A 10,966-nucleotide genomic window follows, 5' to 3' on the forward strand; every position below is an offset into this window, starting at 1 on the left:
AAAAAAAAAAAAAAAAAAAAAAAAAAAAAAAAAAAAACCCTCCTAAAAAAGCAGCATTCCTACGAATTAGGTGTATCACATTGTGACTGCAACTGTACCACAGTGAAATAGTTAATGTACATCTTACGCTCAGTAGTTTTAGATAATGAAAATATATCTAGTCTAATTTTGGAACAATTCACTTAGATTTAAATTAACTGAAAGTGTATAATGAACTTAAGGAATCACAAAACTGCCAAAAAATTATCTCTAGGATTTAGGTCTTCATAAAAATCTTTACCATTAATTAGTCCATTTTAAAAGGTGCTCCTATGTATTGTTTCTTTTTTTCGAAAAATTTTTACTTGGTGTTTTTTTAAATATTTGTAAAAAATCATCTCATTTTCATATTAAAAATAGAGACTGAAAGCAAGAGAGACAGATTTATATTTTATAAGAGCAAAAATGATATTAATTTCTCCAAATGAAAGTAGCAGAGGTAAAGAATCTGGTTCCAGCAGAAAACAAACTTTCGTATCTTTAACACCGGTCACATCCAGGACATGAATTAATCTTGCTCCTGAAGAAAATGTACTCAATTACTGAAAAATAGTAATTTTTTTAAAGAAATACCACAGCCCAACCTAAGTATCTAAACCTGACCTGGATATATAAAGTTATATCTAGTTATATCTTTCCCCTCTCTCCCATCTCTGGTATAAGTGAAATGATTTTTCCTGACTCTGATTTAACTAGAACCACGGACAAGTTTTTAGGAGAATATACCTTCACTGCCATGTAATAGGTGCAACATGAAAAAAAAAACATTCATCTAAAAGATAGGATCCAAGGTAGGAGTTTTCTTGGGGGCAGGGATGAGGAGTATGTGTGACAAGGAAGAGAAAGCAAAAGAAATGTCAAATGGTAAAATACAAAGACTTTATAGATTACTGTACAAGCTCCTGAAAAAACTTAACTTCTCATATATGTGAACAATTATTTTTTAAAAACATCATAGAAATTCTTTGAATCACAAATAAAACAATTATGAATTCTATGACTTTCAGGGGGTGCCTAGGTGGCTCAGTCGGTTAGGCGTCTGCCTTCAGCTCGGATCAGGATCTCAGGGTTCTGGGATCAAGCCCCACATCCGGCTACTGCTCGGCGGGGAGTCTGCTTCTCCCTCTCTCTGCCCCTCCCCCTGCTCATGCTCTCTGTCTCGGTCTGTCTCTCTCAAATAAATAAGTAAAATCTTTTTTAAAAATAATAATAAAACAGTTATGAATTCTATGACTATCAGAACATTAAAATGTTGGCTTTGAAATAACTGCAAGCTTTTCAGAATATTGGAAAACAGTAAAATACTCTAACTAGGATCACTGATCCAAGAACAGAAGAAACTGGAGATCGTGACCTCCGTTTCAGAGGATTCACTTGCAGCCACTGGACAATCACTTCTCCAGTTCCTAATATTGGTCTGCTTCTCCCTTCCAATGCCTTGCCCCAGTTTTAAGTTGAGAGGGAGCTACTTGCCCAGAGACCCCAAAGATGTGTTTTATATATAACATACTCGGTTCAATCCCAAGAAATTGCAAATTAGCAATTTCTATGCAACACCTCTTGAGTGGGGCTTAATAAACCAAGAACAGATCATCCATGGTCTCTGCTGAAGTCTCTGTCTCTACCATTCACGTGCCTCAGGAACTTGAGAAAATTGTTCCCATTCTTCTATCCATAGCAAGCATTGTTTGGCCACACCAACAGTCCTTGAATCTAATGGAGATTAATAAACCACCAGACACCATGCCTCCCAGTTCATTTTCCCAAAACTTTAAAGGAGCAGGAAAAAAAAGGGGAGGGAGGACTCCATCAAACAAGTTTAAGAAACACTGAATTAAACAGACTCCTAACTTTTCTGAACCTTTAATAAACTTATGTAGATTAGGAATTCCCAAGATGGAGATATAATAACTACAGTTTCCAACTTGATGCCACGCCCCCTGGAAACATCCCTCAGGTATTCCGAAACACACTAGAAAAACACAGGCATTACTCTTAAAATTAAAATTATCCCCTACCCCCATTTCTACTGGTTTAGGAACCCTCAGAATGATCTAACACTCGCTTTGGCCCCGTGGTGACCAGAGCAAATAAATAATATGACCTAAAATAATTCAAACATTTCCATAGCTTATATTTTGTACTATTTATTCTATTTGGACACTTTCTGAAACAAATGCGGGCATCAGATATTGACTTAAACCCTAGCACTCTAATATTCACAGAACTATTCATTTTTTTTCTCTAGTTAACTGATAAATGAAAATTTACATTCTAAAATCTAATAGTTTGAGGTGCCTGGGTGGCTCAGTTGGTTGAGCGCTGGACTGTTGATTTTGGTTTAGGTCATGATCTCAGGGTGGTGAGACTGAGCCCTGCGTCAGGCTCCATGCTCAGCGCGGATTCTGCTTGAAATTCCCTCTCTCTCCCTCTGCCTCTGCCCCTCCCCCCAGGGTCAGCTGCACTCTCTCTCCCTAAAAATAAAATATTTTAAAAATAAATAAAATCTACTAGCTTATTTAAAACCCATTAATCTTAAATTCCATAATAAAAATATGGTTTTCTGGGAATCAATGAGTGATATATAGATGGTTTAATTCCACTTCAAAAGATTCTAAAATCAAGCTCCTCTCAAGTAGCATTCAGCTAGTGAAATAAGTACTAGTTGCTACAAAAATAGGTTGTATAATGAAAATCCCACAAATACCAACAATTACTTGCTAAGAAACTTTATTGAATTACTTCTCATTCCTCTTCATCTGTTTTTTTATAAAGATTTTATTTATTTATTTGACAGAGAGAGAGAGACAGTGAGAGAGAGAACACAAACAGGAGGAGTGGGAGAGGGAAAAGCAGGCTTCCCGCTGAGCAGAGAGCCCGATGTGGGATCATGACCTAAGCCGAAGGCAGACGCTTAACGACTGAGCCACGCAGGCGCCCCTTCATCTGTTTTTATTTTTAAGATTTTATTTATTTTAAGATTTTATTCATTTATTAGAGAGCAACAGAAAGAGAGAGAGCACAAGCAGGGGGAGAGGGAGAAGCAGGCTCCCTGGAACCCTGGGACCATGACCTGAGCCAAAGGCAGACACTTAACCAATGAGCCACCCAGGCGCCCCAGCTCTTCATGGGCTTTTAAACAGATTTCAAAGCAAACCAAAATATACAAATACTCTTAAACTGCCTATCAACAAAACAAATGGATTGTGGCTGAAACCTCACTTACGCTTTCTTCTATAAGGAATCTTCTTCTCATACTCCTTAACAAGAATTAACAGCCTCCTTGTATTCTACCTCCATCTCTCCCCCCTGGTTTCATTTTCTCTTCATTGTTCTGTTCTCAATCTCTTCTGTTCCCACAAGGAACAGCAGTCATAATCTTTTTAGCTGAAAAGGATGGCTGTGCCTTAATATCCAACACTAGATGGCTTCATACTGCCACCTGAAACAGAATGGACGGACACAAGAGTGCCTGAGACACTGCTCCCCCAGCTCTCCTGGGGTCTGCAACATGTCTAGCCAGCCAAGAGGAGTCTCATCCATTCACTTCAGTGTGGCATATGAATACTTTTCTACATCTGCCTTGATTTGAAAAGGATTAGGAAACACTACTCTAAAGCATATACTGCACAAGGATAGTACCGGTGGATTTCTCCTACACCAAACAGTTTAAGGAAAAGTTATTAGAGAAAAATTCAATCTAGTCCTTTAAAAAAAGGATGGTAGCTAAATAAGACTAGATTTTAGTTATCAATATTTTCCCTTGAGATTAGAAATATGGTTTATTTCAGGAAAGAAAACAGAAAAGATTTGTTATATTTCACCAGCTAAATGCCAGCTTTGTAGTTCACCTGTTTTCATAACCAACAATTACAGGAATTATCCTTCATAACAATGTTTTCAATAAAACGTCATTTGAGTTCAAAAGTGTAACTGATATTCTAAACTAGAACTTAAGATTAGTTAGTACTAAGCGGTAAACAGTACTTTAAGAACTCTGCATTCCTGATAGTGAGCACAGACATGAGGCGATTCTACACAATACGCAAGACACTATAACTCACTTCTTTAAAAGCCAAACCGGTTTCACCCACTTTCAGATTAGGATCGTTGCAATACATACTGCTACAGTGCCTAAAAGAAACCAGTTCATACTTAAGTAGGAGGAAAAATAAAAATAAAGCACCCAACTGCTGTTTCTGAAATTCCTTAAGACATCACTCTAGCAGTCTAAAGAGGATGCTTCAAACTTTAATGTGCATAAAAATCATGTGGGTGTCTTGTTAAAATGCAGATTCTGATTCAGTGGGACTGGGATGGAACTCCAAGGTGATCTTATGCTGCCGGTCCAGAGTCCACACACTGTATTTGACTTTACACCCTTGTTTATGTAACACTCGTTAAGATAGTAGACAAAAACTTAAAGCAGGTAACAATCTCCACTTCATTTAATAATTTTTATGGTTTCATGATATTAATCTGGGGGAGGGGTGGTTAAAATTTTGATTTGAAAAAAAATTTGTTTTAATTTTGATTTGGGGGGGAAACCCAGCTTCTCAAACATGAGGGCCTGAGAGAGGTTGTAATAATAACAAGAACACACATCTATAGAGCACTTAGTATGTGCCAGTGAATTGTCTTAAATACTTCACACAGATTAACTGATTTGATTCTCATAACAACACTGTGAGGTAGGGACTATTGCGGGCCCTGTTTTACAGAAGGTAAACCTGAGTCACAAAGACATTACTTAGACTGCACATAGATAGTAAATGCAGGATTTGAACCCAGGCAGTCTGGTTCCAGAGTCTACACCTTTAATTATGATACTAGTAGTACAGCTCCCAAGAGAGCAGAATTAAAATGGCAAATCACGGGGTGCCTGGGTGGCTCAGTCGTTAAGCGTCTGCCTTGGGCTCAGGTCATGATCCCAGGGTCCTGGGAGCCAGCCCCGCGTCAGGCTCCCTGCTCCGCGGGAAGCCTGCTTCTCCCTCTCCCACTCCCCCTGCCTGTATTCCCTCTCTAGCTGTGTCTTTCTCTGTCAAATAAATAAATAAATAATCTTTATAAATAAATAAATAAATAAATAAAATAAAATAAAATGGCAAATCAGAATGGCTTACTTTTGGAGAAAATGATGCACGAGTTAAAGAGCTGAGTGAGCAACAGAGGTGACCGATGGCCAATTATTGGTGAATCCCAGGACTTAACAATATACAGTTTTTTCCTATATTAGAAACTATTTTGGACTTCAGCTAATAATAGCTAAATATGTGATAAATATTTCTCTACAGTATTTTTTGTAATGTTTTATTTTATCTATCTGAGAGAGAGAGCGTGCATGCATGAGAGAGGGAGAAGGGGTAGAGGGAGAGAGAATCTGAAGCAGACCGAGCACCGACCGCGGAGCCCCACATGTGGCTCAATCTCACCACCCTGAGATCATGATCTGAGCCAAAATCAAGAATCAGATGCTTAACCGACTGAGCCACCCAGGCGCCCCTACAATATTTTTTTAAAGGAGGAAAACACCTGGTTTCATGGGGTGCCTGGCTGGCTCAATCGGTAGAGTGTGCAACTCTTGATCTTGGGGTTGTAAGTTCGAGCTCCACACTGGGTATAGAGATTACTTAAAAATAAAATCCTAAAAAAATTAAAAACAACAACAACAACAACAACAAACACCTGGTTTAACTTCATGCAATAAGCATTCTGAGACCAATGTCCCAGGGCCAACTAGGGAAGAAGAGTTTTAACATCCAAGAATTATAATAGAAGCAGTAGCAAACATAACTGAAATAATAAGTAATGAAAACTGCTTTAACAAAAATATTTTGGACTGAAAGGATGAGTAACTAAAAGTAGAAACTGGTAAGGGACAAAGCATAACATGACCAGGAATTTGATACTGTTGAGCAAAGTGGAAAAAGTGGCAAAAATAAGCTGCCATAGCAAACAAAAGAAAGAGAGGAAAGAAGCAAACATTAAAGTCTAAATAAGAACTGGTCATCAGAAAAAACTTTCTAAGCGATGGTGAACAGTCCAGACAGTACAGCTATGGAAGACACTGGACTAAACAGATGGATAAGATCAGGCAAGAGTAGATTAGTAATCATCACTGCAATGAGACTGAATACGGATGTGGCTGCCCAAGCACAAGTCTCAGGAAATACAGTAAACAAGCCTATGGAATATGCAGAAAGAGAAAACGTTAACCCTCAGACATCATCAAATTCATTCATTTGACAAACATTTCTTGAGACCTACTATGTATCTGGCACTATTCTAGGTGCTAGGGATACAGGGGTGACCATGCCAGGTCAAAGTCCCACCCTCATATCACTTACATTCTGGTGGGGGACACTAATAGTTCTGAAAGAGAACAATGAATAAGGCATTATCATAAAAGCCTAGAATGAAGCCCTTTAATATAGGAGGATACATGGAACTATTCATGGGACGTAAGTTAACAAAATAGTAATCCCTCCTTAACCCTTATAGACTGAAGTGCTTCTCACTGTGTTCCTTATCCTCTCAAAAAGACCCTAAAAACACTAAAGAAATGCATCTAAAATGTATCTAGAAATAAAAGGACAATCTGACTTTTACTCCCAAAAATGCCTATAAATACTACTCCCAGACAGGCACAATAAATTGTACTTCAAAGTTTTCCAAATGTGACAGCTCTTGAATCAAAACATTTTATTAGTGTAACCATCTTAAAAATAACTAGAAATGCTTTTCTAATAGACCAAATGCTTTTCTAAGCAGGAAAAGTATCTGAATAAAGGAAAACCAATCTTGAAATTACAGAAAATGTCAAGATTTGGTCTCGTTGGGCTTTAAGAATTTTACAGACGTTTGATTTAAGCCCGCTGACCTCTGCTGCTGTAACATGGGCCTTAGATTCACAAAAAACTTAAGTTTAACTGAATACAGGTTTTGGTTAGTAAGAGAAAACATTTTAAGAGGATGTGATACCTTCCGGGTCTTGAAGAAATTACTAGAAAACAGCTCATTTTTAATACTCAGTTAACTATCAATCTCTTATCTCCTTGCCTCAGTTTAAAAACTGTAAATTTAAACCATTCTGCTATATTTTAAAAGGAAAGACGCAAATTGATGTATGTATATTTAAACTTCTTAAATGTAGAAGTCTCAAGAAATAAGGCAGCAGGGAGTGTTTTTAAAACAAAATACCACATTATGACAGATGTATTTCAGAAGATTCAAGCTCAATACCTATCCAATCATCTACAACACCTTACACACCACAAAAAGTTGATTTAAACCTACCACTTCTTTTAAGTGTTTCTTAACAAGCAATGTTCTCTCTACACACAAGAGAAACAATAAGAAAGTACTTGTTCCAACATGAACTACCCTTATTACAATGCCATTACACAATGGGATCTCATTTGCTTTACAATGCTAACATTTTTCTATGCTATAACCCTGTAATCAATGAAGGATATACAATTGGGGATGTATGTAATATTCTGGGGAACAAATACTGTGATCCCAAAAGTCTGAAAATGTTACTTAAGTGTTTTTGGTTAAAAATCCGAAATTCGTTTTTAATCATAAAATTAAATTATCTAGCAAGCAAAGGTAAGGCCTAAAATGAACTGATTCTCTTTCCACCACACCCTTGCCACAAAAAGCGCACGTGAGCCAACTTAGGTCTGTACCGTGCATCAGTTAAGTCATAAGGGAGAAGTTAAACAGTCTGAAAAAGTCATTTTGACCAAAGAAATGCTCTCACAAATCACTTCATTGGACTGCAACGGGATCTTTAAAGTTACTGCCTACACAAGTGGCTGTAGATGCTGTCTTATCCCTGGCACAAGCTAATCTTGAGATTTTAAACCTTCCTGGCTTTTAGATGCCTTTGAGACAGCCAAAAGATTTCAAAGGATCGTCTATGAACACGATGCGTTGGGAAGCAGGCAGGATGTGCCACTGAGTGCCCAAGTGAGGCTGCAAAACGCTGTCTTCATTCGGTGAGTCCCTGACTTGTAGGAGTTAAAACTCTCACCCCTTATATTGAGATGACGTAATCCTCCACACTGCATTTCTCTTGGACTTAAAGGGGAGGAAAAAACAAATGAACAAAGAAAATTTCACCCTTATAAGAGGAATTAAGCAAGCGGCAGAACGACAGTTTCGAGAGGTGGTTAGGTAACTCCCTGAAAGGGAAGCTTCAGCTGAATAAGCAAGGAGAATTGGAGAAGCAAACGGAAATGGTGCTAGGAACTCAATCTAAGGCCGGAATAAAGGAGCCTGGAGAAACAGCGACCCGGCCCGCCAGACGCGCGCCGGGCCGCGGGGCTGCGGAGGGAAGCGCGTCGCAGGCACAGCCCGGGGCAGTCCGCGAGCCGCCCCCTCCCCGGCCGCCACTTCCCCGTCGCGCTACGATTCCGCTCCCCTCCCCCCCGCCCGCCGCAAAATGTCCGCGGCGGCGCCCGGAGAAGCAGGAAGTCCAAGCCGGGGCGCAGGGGACAGACCCGGCCCGGGAGCCCGAGCCACCCGCGAGCGGCTCCGCGGCCCCGGCCCTCCGTGCCCCGGCCCGCCACCCGTCCTCGGAGCCCCCGGGGCCGGGCCGGGGGGGAGGGGGCCCCAGGCGGCCGGGATGGGTGTGACCCCTTACTTCCGCCGCTCCCGGTGACAGCCCGGCCCCGCCCGCGCCCTCAGGTCGGCACCCCGCGCCGGGGCCGCGCCCCTCTCGGCGGCCGAGCGCCCCCGCCTGCCCCGCCGCCACCCTCTCCCCTCCGCTCCCCGACAGAACCCGGACCCGCGCTCCCCGGACGGCGCCGCGCGAGTCGGACACCCTTCCCCGCGCCCCGCACTCCCAGGGTTCCCGGGATCCCAGAGGCGGGGTGTCCCCGCGGACGGGGAGAGGCCGGGGACCGCGCGGCGGGGACGGAACGGTGCGGGAGCCGCTCCCGCGGGGAGCCTCGGGCCCCGCACTCACCTCAGCTTCTCCGCCGGGGCGTTGGCAGCACTGCGCGGGGTCTCCTCGGCTGCCGGACAGGGGCACGCGCCTGACGTCAGCACGCAGGAGACGCAGGGTTGGGTGCCCGCGGAAGTGGGCGGGGCCCGGAGGCGAGTCCAGGCGGAACGGTTGGAGGCGGGGCCCGAGTTCATCCCCCGCCCCGGCTCTGGCCGGTTACCGCGCACGCGCCGACCGGCTCGGGTCGCTAGTTCGGTGCTAAGCTTTGCACCTCTTTCTCCTACGGTTGTGTTTGCTACAGTTATTTGCAAAGCGCTGCCACTAACAATGCTTTTGTTCCTTTCAACCTTCTGAGGCAAAGTATTATCATCCCTATTTTGCAAAAAAAGACGGAGGCTAAAAAAAAAAAAGAGACGGAGGCTTTGACTTGCTTGCGGGCAATGACTTGCCTGAGACCACCCCCCTCCCAGGCCTGCATTGGGTCCTTCGTGGCGCGCCACGCTTCTCATCTGCCTACACCACACTGTCCCTCGCTCCAGTCACTTCGGCAGTCTTTTGGTTCCGGGACTTCCTCCCTGCTACAAGGCCTCGCACTGTTTCCCCTGGCTTCCTCTTCTTCAGCAGCCTTTGGTTGGCTCTCAGCCCTCAAATGTCACTGCCTTCCTGATCACCCTATCCTCACAGCACCTGTTTATCATCTGTCTTCCCTGCTAGTGTGCAGGCTTTGGGAGAATAGGAACTCTCAATCTTAGTCTCAGATGTTTCCCAGTGTTACAGGAAAATCGCTTATCTTAATAATACTTCATTTATTGGAGATGCAGAAAAAGCATTTGACAAAGTACAGCATCCTTTCTTGATCAAAACTCTTCAGAGTATAGGGATAGAGGGTACATACCTCAATATCATAAAAGCCATCTATGAAAAACCTACAGCGAATATCATTCTCAATGGGGAAAAACTGAGAGCTTTCCCCCTAAGGTCAGGAACGCGGCAGGGATGTCCACTATCACCACTGCTATTCAACATAGTATTGGAAGTCCTAGCCACAGCAATCAGACAACAAAAAGAAATCAAAGGCATCCAAATCGGCAAAGAAGAAGTCAAACTCTCACTCTTTGCAGATGATATGATACTTTATGTGGAAAATCCCAAAGACTCCACCCCAAAATTGCTAGAACTCATACAGGAATTCAGTGAAGTGGCAGGATATAAAATCAATGCACAGAAGTCAGTGGCATTCCTATACACCAACAACAAGTCAGAAGAAAGAGAAATTAAGGAGTCGATCCCATTTACAATTGCACCCAAAACCATAAGATACCTAGGAATAAATCTAACCAAAGAGGCAAAGGATCTGTACTCAGAAAACTATAAAATACTCATGAAAGAAATTGAGGAAGACACAAAGAAATGGAAAAACGTTCCATGCTCATGGATTGGAAGAACAAATATTGTGAAGATGTCAATCCTACCTAGAGCAATCTACACATTCAATGCAATCCCCATCAAAATACCATCCACTTTCTTCAAAGAAATGGAACAAATAATCCTAAAATTTGTATGGAACCAGAAAAGACCCCGCATAGCCAGAGGAATGTTGAAAAAGAAAAGCAAAGCTGGCGGCATCACAATTCCGGACTTCCAGCTCTACTACAAAGCTGTCATCATCAAGACAGTATGGTACTGGCACAAAAACAGACACATAGATCAATGGAACAGAATAGAGAGCCCAGAAATGGACCCTCAACTCTATGGTCAACTAATCTTTGACAAAGCAGGAAAGAATGTCCAATGGAAAAAAGACAGTCTCTTCAACAAATGGTGTTGGGAAAACTGGACAGCCACATGCAGAAGAATGAAACTGGACCATTTCCTTACACCACACACAAAAATAGACTCCAAATGGTTGAAAGACCTCAATGTGAGACAGGAGTCCATCAAAATCCTAAAGGAGAACACAGGCAGCAACCTCTT

The 10,966-nt window shown here is 42.1% G+C and overlaps 1 protein-coding gene across 2 annotated transcripts in view; it reads right to left on the reverse strand.

Annotated features, from left to right (window-relative positions):
* The window catches only part of CDC42 (cell division cycle 42), a 46,787-nt gene extending 37,704 nt beyond the window's left edge, over nucleotides 1–9,083 (reverse strand). Inside the window, exon 1 of one of the 2 annotated variants that reach the window (XM_032391723.1) lies at nucleotides 9,014–9,082. The gene's annotated coding sequence lies outside the window, so the exon portion shown is untranslated. Of the gene's footprint in view, nucleotides 1–9,013 lie in introns of both variants that reach the window. The other variant, XM_032391734.1, reaches the window with a different exon arrangement.
* Nucleotides 9,084–10,966: the final 1,883 nt, after the last annotated feature.

The sequence above is a fragment of the Phoca vitulina genome, unplaced genomic scaffold, assembly GCF_004348235.1.
Source record: "Phoca vitulina isolate PV1807 unplaced genomic scaffold, GSC_HSeal_1.0 scaffold2, whole genome shotgun sequence".
Classification (NCBI taxonomy): Eukaryota; Metazoa; Chordata; class Mammalia; order Carnivora; family Phocidae; genus Phoca; species Phoca vitulina.